Below are 14,317 nucleotides of genomic sequence, written 5' to 3'. Positions count from 1 at the left end.
TGTCGGTTGACATTGACTGAACCACCATGGCATACTCACATAGGACACAGAAGACATGTCTTAATAACTCGTGCCCGTGTTATATTCATTATAATATTCAAGCAGATGTTGCATTTCTGAAATGACTGAAACATCACCAAAAACTGGAGAAAAGGAAGCTTTGCATGGAGATAAGACATCCTGTTATCAATTTTGAAAAGGAGGGAGGCTTTTAATAGCAGATTGGACACCACAAAAATTAAAATTATCAAAGTAGGAAATATCAAAATAAAGAAATGTTTGAAAAAGTTTATCAGAACACAGAGAAGAAAGATAAATTAAAATTATGAGCGAGGAGAGGAAATAAGGGATACGGAGGACAGATTCACCTTAGGGATAGATAAAAAGAACAGATTAAAAGGGGGTTCTGAGCAGTGAAATAGCAATAATCAATTTTTTTAAAAAATACAACTTTATATTCCTGATATAAATAAAGATTTCATATAATAATTTGAGAATACATATTGTATTCCGTCAGACAATAAAAACTAAGTCTAGTAATATCTTCATAGAATGTTCAAATTTCAAAAATTAAGACACTATTTCTATAAATATCCAAAAGGGGGAAAATGAGATTACCTACAAGGAAACAAAAAAGAAACCTTACCTTATAATTCTCTGAAGCAGTAAATAACTGAAAACAATAGACTTATAATTAGAGAGCTTTCAAAAAAAAATTTTAAAAACTGTGTCTCAAGACTTATTCATAGCCAGGTGTCATTCATGCCTTAACACAAGAGGAAGATATTTTAAGATATGCCAGGATGTGGATGACACATGACACAACTGCACTTCCTGTATAATCACATGAAAATTCTTGTCGGAGCAACAAAAGATAGGGCAAAATGAGAACCCACGAATGAGAGTCACAGTTCGGAGGGATTGGTGGTAACTATTGAAACAGTTAATCAGATGGAACTAATAGAGGTAAAAAGTGACTGTAAAGTGTGACTATTCTTTAGAAGTCTGGTTATATCATAAAAAGAAAGGGGAAAAGAATGAGGGAAGAGGCTTACCTCTCCAGATTAACTGGCAGAGCAAGGGAGGAAGGAGACATCGGGCCTCACTCCTCGTGTCTGGTGGAAGAAAGCTGGAAGAATTCTGCCTGGACAGCATCTCTAAAGCGGAGGGAGGGGCGCCTTTGAGGCGGTGGAGCCAGAGGCCGGCAAAGGGAAAGGCAGTGATGTCCCCTTGACTGTCTAAAGAATGTCCAGCTCAAACGGGACTGCAGTTACGCTTTTTAAAAAGTCCCAAGAGGCACGCGGAAGTGTTTGCAGAACAAATGACTGTGACTTTCAACTTATTTTAAGGTAATCCTGGAGGAGAGGAAGGTAGGGCAGATAGGAGGCGAAGCACAACTGGCAACATGCTGATAACTGTTGAAACAGTGACGGGTATGAGGGTTTGTTAGTATATTTGCTCAGTTTATTATTTGTTTTAATTTTGAAAATTAACATAATAAAAACATTTTTGTTAAAAATCACAAAGACTGGAGCTTAGAATTTACCCTTTAAAATTAAATAACAAATTAAATAAATACGGAAATACAGCTTTCCATATTCTATTTATACACCACAGTGGGAGCAGCTAGTATATGCTTTAGACTTTCACTGGATAGCGAGATTGAACTTAACCTTGCAGAAAAAATTTTAAATGGCAAAAAGATCCTGTCTGGAAGTCTAAAAAGTATACTGTAAAAAATCCTTCTTGGCCTCGGCGTGCTGTTTAGACTTTTATTCATAAATTTTATCGCTCTCAGATTTTAAATTTATGGTTAGGAAGAAATATATCTAAGTCTCATTTCCATTGTGCAAAAGATCTCATAACATCATGTTGGCTTTCCTGCCAAAATCAAGCCAGCCTTCACCAAACCATAAAACCACTGCAAACATGTTAGAATATTTAAAGTTTTGCCTTCTTGCAGGGTAAAGATGTAGATGAAATTTACCGGGAATCTTAGATAGTAATCTTGTGTTATAGGTTCAATACGAACCGTTTATTTCCATTCCGCGCATAAAGCAATTCAGATCAGGCTTGTATCATTTGAGAGCTTATTTTAGAAACCTCTGCAAAATGGTTTTACAGTTACTGCATTTTAAATGACTGAAATAAGTAGTTTTAAAATGAAGCAACTATGTTGAAAGATAATAGTTTAAACTATGCAGTGACAATTGGCATATATTCAAATATTCAAGAGTAAAACCCAAATTGCAGACCACGTAAGCAATTTAATTTGACGTCGATGATGTAACCAAATACGTTTTTCCGTAAGAATCTATTTTGCTGATGTGATTTTGAATTCTCGACACTAAAAATCATAAGGATTCATCTTCAAGTGAGAGACCATTCTAAGGACCGTTATTCAAAAACAGACAGAATGAATTAAATATCATAAGCGTAGTCTCAACACACTTTTGTAGCTGCCCCTTCAAACGGCACCTGACTACAAGAGAAAAGTACACAGCAGGGAGGCAGGAGCCGAGCAGCTCAGAAACCTGACCCCGGGGGTCTGTGGAAGGTGGTGGAAAAGGCTCAGACCAAGACTCGGCTGTCGCTGCCTCTCCACGGCCTCACTGCCAGTGCCCAGGAGAGAGTCCAACCCAGGGGGGTCTGGTGCCTACGCCTGGGTCAACAGCCCTGGCCATTCCGTCGGCTGTGAGGCAGCCTTAAATAGCTGTCCAGCACGAGTTTTAAGGGACTGCAACTTTGAAGCAGCGTGTGGACCTCCGAAGGCAACCACATACTCAAAGGAGAGAGCCCCGATTTCGATGTTTGAGTTCGGGCATCTTGACATCTATCGCCCAAAGGCTTTATGATCACATCTCAGAGATAAATCCATGCTTCTCCTCTGTTTATCCCTAATTAGCAAAGATCCGTGGATAGGCCCTCCACAACTGTACACTCCCCATACATCCCCTCCCCGAGGGGACATGGGTGGACGCTGAAGTTTTCGTGGGACCCTCTCTGCTCTCTTGAGTCAGACCAGATGGATCCAGTGTGGGTCACCTGATAACTCAGACACATGGGGACATGACTATTTTTACCTATAAGTTATCAGGAAAGGTTGCTTGAGGTTATGTAAAAAATCGTTGAGCAAAATATGGCCAAATGGAATGAATAAAACATGGCTAGAAAGAAACGATCAAAAGCATTTGATATTACCAATTTCGCTCCACATTTCCCAGTTCTGTAATAAATCTGCTCTCTCTGCTTCTGCAAGTTAGATTTAGTCCTGTTTATTTGAGACTCTGATCTGCGACCATTTGCCCAGAAGGTCACATGTTCTGAAGGATGTATTTTTTGAAGTTTTCAGTGGAAGAGAGAGCGTTGTTCCGTCAGCACCATCCTGTACTAAATTATACGGACACTTTTGCTGCAGAACAAGTTTGCTGGATTGACAAATAAGCACACAATCAGCAAACAAGAGCCAGGTCCTATCACTGCCTTTTCTCTGTTTTTGTCTTTTCCTAAAAATAGCTGCAAAGTGACTGTTTTTAACAACTCACTAGTGTCAGCAAAATCTGTAGGGCTCCCCTTTCCCAGAGTTTCTGTCTCAGAGAAGAAAGCCAGGCATGTCTGTCATTTGTTGGCCCCTCGGGGAGCCCAGGCTCTGGGGGCCCGTCATTGCCCCATGTATATTCTGACAACATTGAGAGAGGCAGGTTATGAGGGAAGGAAGCAAAGGTCTCCCAGGCACCACAGCCATCAGCCTCGGTCCAACCGGGAGATGAGAAATTCTCCTCCCTCTGCCCCCACGCACACCTTCCCCAGTACCCCCAGGCATACCCTGGGCATCTCAGCCTCTCATTCTGGCCCTCCTCCCTCTGCCCCCACGCACACCTTCCCCAGTACCCCCAGGTATACCCTGGGCATCTCAGCCTCTCATTCTGGCCCTCCTCCCTCTGCCCCCACGCATACCTTCCCCAGTATCCCCAGGCATACCCTGGGCATCTCAGCCTCTCATTCTGGCCCTCCTCCATCTGCCCCCACGCACACCTTCCCCAGTACCCCCAGGCATACCCTGGGCATCTCAGCCTCTCATTCTGCCCCTCCTCCCTCTGCGCCCACGCACACATTCCCCAGTACCCCCAGGCATACCCTGGGCATCTCAGCCTCTCATTCTGCCCCTCCTCCCTCTGTGCCCACGCACACCTTCCCCAGTACCCCCAGGCATACCCTGGGCATCTCAGCCTCTCATTCTGGCCCTCCTCCCTCTGCCCCCACGCACACCTTCCCCAGTACCCCCAGGCATACCCTGGGCATCTCAGCCTCTCAGTCTGGCCTGGTTTCTCCCATTAGGAAACGAAGGAAGTTCACGTTCATTTGGCACTTAGATGTAAATGAACTAATGTATCGTTCCTGCTCACAAAACCTGCAGGGAATGCTAGTATTAGATCCCCGAGCATGAACTCTTCCAAGAGTGTAATCGGGGGCGAATAAACTCTGACCCGGAGTTTGGCGGCCTCTGGTCCCTCCCCAGAAGCCACGCTGTGGCCTGGTCCCGCCCCAGCCCCATCTGGCCGGGGCTTCTACCGCGGCCGCCCTGCATCCTCCCTGTGTCCTCCCTTCACCCCAGAACCTCCTCTGTCTGATGCAGTCTCGGCCAAAGGCCAGGTAACTCTGCTTGGCTCATCCATCAGAAATGGGCTGTTTTTTACAGACATGAAATCACAAGGGGGAGAGAAAAAAAAAAAAGAATGCCTTTGGATTGTAGGAAATCGGGGAAGTGGAAGGCTGACTACATTTTCAAATTCCTCCTCGCTGAGTCAAGATTCAGCACCCAGCGGCTTTCTTGCCACACAACCCTCCACCTCAGGCGCAGATGCAATCACCACGCTGAGGACCCCAAGAGCAACGCAGCGCTGCCTTGTTTTTTAAAAGACTGGAGGGAGTGAGGGACGGTAAACGCTGACATCTGCTGGAAATGCAAGCACTGCAGGCTTTCAGACTAGTAACACTTGAGGCTGGGCTGTAACTAATCAAAGTCTGATGACTCGAAGACGTCCTTTATCCCAACTACAGGAGTTCAGTTACGCGCATCCTTCCGGCCTGCCCAGGTCCAAACCACCACCAGGCAGTGAGATGCCACAAAGCAATCTCTTTGGAATGGCAAGCATGGGCTTTGAATGCAGGTCCAAGTTGGGTTCGATTCTCTGAGTCTTGGTTTTACCCTCTATGAAATCACCACAGTTATACCTGTCCCATATAATTTCATTTGGTTGGTTTTTTTTTTTATCAGATACTTTGAATATTGAAAAACAACGTGCGTCCAATGATCCAGGCTTCCCCGGGGCACCCTCAGGACCCACGTGCTTGATGTGTAGCCGGTTTCTCCCAGCACAGTTATTAACCTAGTTATTCCCCTCTACAGGTGGGGCCTCACACCTGCTGGGCACGTGGTAAGAGCCCAGTCAATACTGATTGGCTGACTGATTAGTAGATAGAAATGCATGATTGTCCTGCTTCCTTCCCACCACGTGGGTGAAACCCTAATCAGAGACGTAAAGTTTTCTCTTGACCTCTTTAACCTGAGGTCACTGTTAAAATCTTTCTTCAGCCAAATGTCTCATGTCGCAAAGGAAATTAATGACAGCTATGAATCCTGAATGGCCCCAAAATGTGTCATTTCAAGTCGGTGGCAGCCTCCAGCTTCCTCAAGGAAAACACCCCTTTTAAAATGCCGGGCAGGGCTTCCTTGGTGGTGCAGTGGTTAAGAATCCACCTGCCAATGCAGGGGACACGGGTTCAAGCCCTGGTCGGGGAAGATCCCACATGCCGCGGAGCAACTAAGGCTGTGTGCCACAACTACTGAGCCTGTGCTCTAGAGCCTGCAAGTCACAACTACTGAGCCCGTGCGCCACAATTACTGAGCCTGCGCTCTAGAGCCCGCGAGCCACAACTGCGAGCCCACGAGCCACAACTACTGAAGCCCGCGCGCCTAGAGCCTGTGCTCTGCAACAACAGAAGCCACCGCAGTGAGACACTCGTGCACCGCAAGGAAGAGTAGCCCCCGTTCGCCGCCAACTAGAGAAAGCCCGCGTGCAGTAATGAAGACCCAACGCAGCCAAAAATTTTAAAAAATAATAATAAAATACTGGGCAAAGCCATCCAATTCAGCCAAGTCCAGTTCGAAGAAATCAGGGTCTTCTGACAAGTTCTCGGGCAGCTCGGAGAGGCTCGCACAGAGCCCACACAGCCCTCCCGGCCCGTCACAGGCTGCCTGCCTTGGACAGAACAACGGCTCCCCTTGTTCTTACCATCCTGTTTGTTGATTTTTGTGCTCCTCCAATGTGACACTGGTGGATCCGGCCCAACGATGGGGACAAATGGAGTGCAGGTGTCCCCTTCGGCGTCAGGCCTTCTCGGAACACCCATGTGTACGCAACTGGGGCAGATTCTGTCCCACTGTTTCTTGTCTTTTGCAATTTAACAAGACATGAGACACATCATCTAGAAGTTAAAAACCATGACTTTAAAAAAATCTTTTCATGACAGAAAATGTCAAATATACACAAAAGCAGAGAAAAACAGCATGATAAAACCCTAGGTACCCCTTACACAGCCTGCACAATCATCAAATCCAGGTCATGTCATTTCTAAGTTCATTCATTTAACAAATACTGATTGAATACACATTATGTCCCAGGACTGCTTCAGGCTTTTCAGGCATGGGTCTGAATAAGGCACAGTCCTGACACATACTGGGCTTGGAGCCACGCAGGGAAACGGCCTGTCACTGTCCCCACCGAGGGCAGGAAGTGCTGTGGTCAGAGAAAGGAGACGGGCAGCTGACCCAGCCTTAGTGAGATCCCCAGGGAAACGGCATCTAAGCTGAGCCTTGAAGGCTAAGTGGGAGATCACCCAGGGAGAAGAGGAGGCCCAGACTGGGAAAGGGGCGTGATGCCGGCAGAGGCAACAGTTTATACCGAGAGCAGGAATGCAAATGAACAAGGGGATTTTAGGAACCGAAGGATGCTTAATGTGATTGGAGCCTGGAGTACAAAAGAACGGTGAGAAAGCTGGGTGAGTGAATGGAGTATCAGCAAGTCACGAAAGGGCTTTTATGCCACATTAAGTCCTGTAGACACATGAGGGGCCACCGAATGGTTAGAGGGAGGGAAGTAACACGATCACGTCTGCCTCTTAGAAAGGTCACCCGTCCTGCAGGGTGGGGAACGGATTAGACTAGACAGAGGCACGGTGTAGACGCCAAGGCAGGACCTGTGGAGGAGTCTGCTGCAATTTAATAAACGAGCCAGCCAGTCCAGCGGGGACGCTGCAGTGCACGCCTGGGGCGCTCTAGAGCTTTCTCTGTGGATTCCGCTCTGCGTCTCCACTTCAAGGCAGGGCCAAGGTTTGGGCTTGGGGCTGGTGTACGTGTGCTTAGGATTCAAACAACAGCACTGTTACCAGCTTTTACATACATGTACACAACTGAAGAAAGAGAAGACTGCTTACTGTGGACGCCTCTGTCCCCTGCACTTGTCAACCTTATACTTGTGGGCCTCTCACTGTTGTGGCCTCTCCCCTTGCGGAGCACAGGCTCCGGACGCGCAGGCTCAGCGGCCATGGCTCACAGGCCCAGCCACTCCGCGGCATGTGGGATCTTCCCGGACCGGGGCACGAACCTGTGTCCCCTGCATCGGCAGGCGGACTCTCAACCACTGCGCCACCAGGGAAGCCCCATGGATCTTTTTTATTCTTACCATTTCAAAATGTTTTCGTTAATTTACGTTTTTAATTAAAATATTAGAAATGAGAATCGTGCAGCCCCACAGCTGTGAACGGACGTGATGGCTGTGGTCACCCCACATAGGCAGGATGGACCCCCTGCCCGGCACCTGCCCAAGATGTGGTTCTGATGTCCAGACCAGTGAGGTCACACGCACACCAGAGAGCATAGAAAGGTTTATTACTCACACGATGCAGCCTCTGAGGAGGGCAGGATGGAAGCAGGTCCAGAAACGGCTTGAGAGAGCAGAGAAAGGGGATCTGCTTAGCATTTCCATGGCCGAGCCGGGCCGAGGGTTCTGCTTGGCAAGGGCCAGGGCTTACCTGGTTGGACCTTCCCGCGGCAGCCAAGGGAGAGGGCACCTGGTGTCCTGTATCAGCCGCCCAGATGTGAGACAGAAGGGGGACAGTGATGGGACCTGGAAGCTGTCAGCAGTCGGGCATTAAAAACGAAGTCAAACTCTTCATTACCCACTGTCTGTTACACTGATACAGAGCCCAGAAGTCTCCATCTGGCCAGTCAGCAACCTCCATTCCCCCATAAAGGCAAACGCTCTCCACTCTTACCAGCTTCTCCATATCCTGCAGAGATGGTCTTATGTATATAAAAACACGTAAACACACACGCACACACGTCATTCCTTTTACTAAAGACCAAAGGATGGAAACCAGATAGCCCAGGGTTTGCTTAAACTCCTTCACACTTGCTCTGTTTTCTAGATAAGAGTCTTTGGCGAGGCCATTTCACCTTTCTGAGTCTCAGTGCGGCCTTCTGTTACATGGAGATGAGACATACCCGCTTGCCAGACTGTGACAAGGAATAAACGACGTGTCGAACAACCAGTGTCTGGAACAGGGGACACGACGTCCCTTTTACCTTGCTTTCCTCCTACTTCGCCGGCTGCTCTTCTTCAGCCTCTTCTGCAAATCCCTCTCCCTCTATTGACTCTGACATATTGGAAATTCCCTAGGTTTTCATCCTAGGCCTTTTTCTCACTCAACTTGTTCTCCCTGGCTAATCTTGGCTGCGTCGACAGCTTTGAGACAGCTTACGGGTGATGATTCAGCTCTCTCTCCTGCAGTCCACACATGAATCTACCAATGTTTACTCAACACCTAGCTTGAAATGTCTAGGCATGTCAAAATTAGCAATGTCTTTACCGTTCCCCAAACTTTTTCATGATGGTGAAAGGGTACCATGATCTGCCTGGTTTTGAACTAGAAATTTAGAGGCATAACCCTTGACCTTAATCTTATCCTCATTTCATACCCCTAATCAGTCTTCAAGTTTTGTCCACACTATTCAAAATTATCTCTTGATCCGTTTAGTTAGTTATCTCCATCCCTTTTAACACTTTCCTGGATAAAGTTACTATCATCTCCCAAAACGTGTACCACAGCAGCCTCTTCTCTGGTCTCCTCTTTCGGGTCATGCCTGCCTCTAAGTGACACCGGAAGTCAGAAATCTTCCTAAAACACAAACCTGACTGTGTTAACCCCCCGATTCAACTTTGTCCGTGGCTCCCCATTTCCATCCGGACGTGTCAAATCCTTAAGCGGCTTCAGTCTTGTTCTATCTTTTCATCTCTTTCTAGGGGTCTTACCCCATCCCAATAGCTCTCAATATCATTTTATGCTAATGATTCCTACATTTACATCTCCAAGGTTCCCACCTCTACCCTGAGCTCCAGGCTCTTTCACAACAGCCTTTGGAACATCTCCATCTGAGTGACTCACGGGCACCCAAAACTTGTGTTTACCTGGACTCCTGATTTTCCTCCCCAGTGTCCTCATTTCAGCAAGTCACCCAACTGCTCAAGGCAGAAAACCTAGGAATTTTCCTTGAGTCCCTTTTTCTCAGCCTGTACCTTGAATCCACCTGACTCCCATTAATTCTAAAATGTATCCCGTATCTGTCCACTTCTATTTTATTCCCATTACCTGCCCAGGCCATCCCCCTCTCTCACCTGCACCAGTGCAAAGCCTCCTGCTTCACTGTTCCCATGCCTGCCCTCTTCCAATTCACTCTTATGCAAAGCAGTCAAAGGAGTCTTCAGGGGCTTCCCTGGTGGCACAGTGGTTGAGGGTCCACCTGCTGATGCAGGGGATGTGGGTTTGTGCCCCGGTCCGGGAAGATCCCACATGCCGCGGAGCGGCTGGACCTGTGAGCCATGGCCGCTGAGCCTGCGCGTCCGGAGCCTGTGCTCCGCAAGGGGAGAGGCCACAGCAGTGAGAGGCCCGTGTACCGCAAAAAAAAAAAAAGAAGAGTCTTTAAAATATATAAATCACACGATGTCACTCTCTTGCTTAAAACCTTAAAAATAAAATCCAGGGACTTCCCTGGCAGTCTAGTGGTTAGGACTCTGCACTCCCAGTGCAGGGGGCATGGGTTTGATCCCAGGTTCAATCCCTGGTTGGGGAACTAAGATTCCCCATGTCACATGGTGTGGCCAAAAAAAAAAAAAGAAAAAAGAAAAGAAAATAAAATCCAGAATCCTTACTATGACTTGCTTGCCCTTTCAGTCTACTAGACTCTTACACCCCCTCATTCAGTACATACGAGAGAAGGTCGTTCTCTTCCCCACTCACCTTGAATCCGAGCACCTAAGACATTGCCTGGAACTTCAGAAAATAATAAGCAGGTGATTAATGCTTGTTGAAAGAATGAATAAATGAGTGGCTTACAAGACCCTTCTTGGTCTAATCCCTGCGTCTGCTATTCCTTTTCTACTTTCCCAAATCACAACCTAGGCTGCACTAAACGCTAGGAATAGGATGAGAGTTGGCAATGTCTATCTGGCAGCAGAAATCAAGATGAGAGAACCCCAAGAGGGGGGTGACAACGCTACGGCAGAACCGCGACTGATTAACTCAGCTGCCGCAGCCTGAGCCCTGGCGGCTTTCTCAGGCTCCTCTCTGCTCACATCGTCAAGAGTTTTGAGTGTTTTTTCAATTGTGCTACAATATAAGTAATGTAAAATTTACCATTTTAACCATTTTAAAGTGTATAATGCAGTAGTATTAAATACATTCACAAGGTTGTGGAACCATTATTACGATCTATTTCCAGAGGTTTTCATCAACCCAAACACTCTGGACCCACTAAACAATAACTCCTCTCCCCTCCGCCCCAAGTAACCTCTCTTCTACTTTCTACCTGTATGTCTGCCTATTTTTGGTATCTCGTATCAATGGACTCATTCAGTATTTGTCCTTTTGTGTTCAGCTTCTTTCACTTAGCATAGGGTTTTCAAGGTTCATCCATGTTGTAACCTGTGTCAGAATTCTATTTCTGGAGATTGGTTCAAGACGGCAGAGTAGAAGGACGTGGGCTCACTCCCTCGTGCAAGAGCACCAGAATCACAACCAACTGCTGGACAATCATCGACAGGAAGACACTGGAACTCACCAAAAGAGATGCCCCACATCCAAGACAAAGGAGAAGCCGCAAGGAGACGGCAGGAGGGGCGCAATCACAGTAAAATCAAATCCCATAACTGCTGGGTGGGTGACTCACAGACTGGAGAACACTTACACCACAGAAGTCCACCCACTAGAGTGAAGGTTCTGAGCCCCACGTCAGGCTTCCCAACCTGGGGGTCCGGCAACAGGAGGAGGAATTCCCAGAGAATCAGACTTTGAAGGCTGGTGGGATTTGACTGCAGGACTTCAACAGGACTGGGGGAAACAGAGACTCCACTCGTGGAGGGCACACACAAAGTAGTGTGCGCATCGGGACCCAGGGGAAGGAGCAGTGACCCCACTGGACACTGAACCAGACCTACCTGCTAGTGGTGGAGGGTCTCCTGCAGAGGCGGGAGGTGGCTGTGGCTCACCGTGGGGACAAGGACACTGACAGCAGAACTTCTGGGAAGTACCCCTTGGCGTGAGCCCTCCCAGAGTCCACCACTGGCACCACCAAAGAGCCTGCAGGCGCCAGTGCTGGGTTCCCTCAGGCCAAACAACCAACAGAGGGGGAACCCAGCCCCACCCATCAGCAGACAAGCGGATTAGAGTTTTACTCAGCTCTGCCCACCAGGGCAACACCCAGCTCTACCCACCACCAGTCCCTCCCATCAGGAAGCTTGCAAAAGCCTCTTAGATAGCCTCACCCACCAGAAGGCAGACAGCAGAAGCAAGAAGAACTACAATCCTGCAGCCTGTGGAACAAAAACGACATTCACAGAAAGACAGACAAAATGAAAAGGCAGAGGGCTATGTACCAGATGAAGGAACAAGATAAAACCCCAGAAAAACAACTAAATGAAGTGGAGATAGGCAACCTTCCAGAAAAAGAATTCAGAATAATGATAGTGAAGATGATTCAGGACGTAGGAAAAAGAATGGAGGCAAAGATCGAGAAGATGCAAGAAATGTTTAACAAAGACCTAAAAAAATTAAAGCACAAACACCTAGAAGAATGAAAGAACAAACAAACAGAGATGAACAAAACAATAACTGAGATGAAAAATACATTAGAAAGAATCAATTAGCAGAATAACTGAGGCAGAAGAACGGATAAGTGACCTGGAAGACAGCATGGTGGAATTCACTGCCGTGGAACAGAATAAAGAAGAAAGAATGAAAAGAAATGAAGACAGCCTAAGAGACCTCTGGGACTACATTAAACGCACCAACATTCACATTATAGGGGTCTCAGAAGGAGGAGAGAGAGAAGGGACCTGGGAAAATATTTGAAGAGATTATAGTTGAAAACTTCCCTAACTTGGGAAAGGAAATAGCCACCCAAGTCCAGGAAGTGCAGAGTCCCAGGCAGGATAAACCCAAGGAGAAACAGGCCAAGACACATAGTAATCAAATTGACAAAAATTAAAGACAAAGAAAAATTATTAAAAGCAACATGGGAAAAATGACAACATACAAGGGAACTCCCATAAGGTTAACAGCTGATTTCTCAGCAGAAACTCTTACATTAATTTTGTATCCTGCAACTTTACCAAATTCATTAATTACCTCTAATAGTTTTCTGGTGGCATCTTTACCATTCTCTACGTATAGTATCATGTCATCTGCAAACAGTGACAGTTTTACTTCTTTTCCAATTTGTATTCCTTTTATTTCTTTTTCTTCTCTGATTGCTGTGGCAAGGACTTCCAAAACTATGTTGAACAATAGTGGTGAGAGTGGGCAACCTTGTCTTGTTCCTGATCTTATAGGAAATGGTTTCAGTTTTTCACCATAGAGAATGATGTTTGCTGTGGGTTTATCATATAATGGCCTTTATTATGTTGAGGTAGGTTCCCTTGATGCCCACTTTCTGGAGAGTTTTTATCATAAATGGGTGTTGAATTTTGTCAAAAGCTTTTTCTGAATCTATTGAGATGATCATACGGTTTTTATTCTTCAATTTGTTATGATGGTGTATCACATTGATTGATTTGCCTATATTGAAGAATCCTTGCATCCCTGGGATAAATCCCATTTGATCATGGTGTATGATCCTTTTAATGTGTTGTTGTATTCTGTTTCCTAGTATTTTGTTGAGAATCTTTGCATCAATATTCATCAGTGATATTGGTCTTTAATTTTCTTTTTTTGTAGTATCTCTGTCTGGTTTTGGTATCAGGGTGATGGTGGCCTCATAGAATGAGCTGCAGAGTGTTCCTTCCTCTGCAATTTTTTGGAAGAGTTTGAGAAGGGTGGGTGTTAACTCTTCTCTGAATGTTTAATAGAATTCACCTGTGTAGCCATCTGGTCCTGGACTTTTGTTGGTTGGAAGATGTTTAATCACAGTTTCAATTTCATTACTTATGATCGGTCTGTTCATATTTTCTATTTCTTCCTGGTTCAGTCTTGGAAGGTTATACCTTTCTAAGAATTTGTCCACTTCTTCCAGGTAGTCCATTTTATTGGCATAGAGTTGCTTGTAGTAGTCTCTCATGATGCTTTGTATTTCTGCAGTGTCCGTTATAACTTCTTTTTCCTTTCTAATTTTATTGATTTGAGTCCTTTCTCTCTTTTTCTTGATGAGTCTGGCTAATGGTTTATCAATTTTGTTTATCTTCTCAAAGAACCACCTTTTAGTTTTATTGATCTTTGCTATTGTTTTCTTTGTTTCTATTTCGTTTATTTCTGCTCTGATCTTTATGATTTCTTTCCTTCTCCTAATTTTGTATTTTGTTTGTTCTTCTTTTTCTAGTTCCTTTAGGTGTAAGGTTAGGTTGTTTATTTGAGATTTTTCTTGTTTCTTTCTCTTTTTTTTAATAGATTAGTTTAATTAATTAATTTATTTATTTTTGGCTGCATTGGGTCTTTCTTGCTGTGCGGGCTTTCTCTAGATGTGGCCAGCAGGGGCCGCTCTTCATTGCGAGGGCTTCTCACTGCGATGGCCTCTCTTGTTGTGGAGCACAGGCTCTAGGCATACAGGCTTCAGCAGTTGTGGCCTGCAGGCTCCAGAGCGCAGGCTCAGTATTTGTGGCGCACGGGCTTAGTTGCTCTGAGGCATGTGTGATCCTCCCAGACCACGGCTCGACCCCATGTCCCCTGTGTTGGCAGGCGGATTCTTAACCACTGTGCCACCAGGGAA

The 14,317-nt window shown here is 46.0% G+C and overlaps 1 protein-coding gene across 1 annotated transcript in view; it reads left to right on the top strand.

Moving 5' to 3' along the window:
* The window catches only part of RGS20 (regulator of G protein signaling 20), a 77,607-nt gene that overhangs the window by 5,913 nt on the left and 57,377 nt on the right, over positions 1 to 14,317 (top strand). The gene's annotated exons all lie outside the window — the stretch shown is intronic.

This window comes from Pseudorca crassidens, chromosome 17 (genome assembly GCF_039906515.1).
Source record: "Pseudorca crassidens isolate mPseCra1 chromosome 17, mPseCra1.hap1, whole genome shotgun sequence".
NCBI classification, from domain to species: Eukaryota; Metazoa; Chordata; class Mammalia; order Artiodactyla; family Delphinidae; genus Pseudorca; species Pseudorca crassidens.
This window is presented reverse-complemented; position numbering and strand designations above follow the sequence as displayed.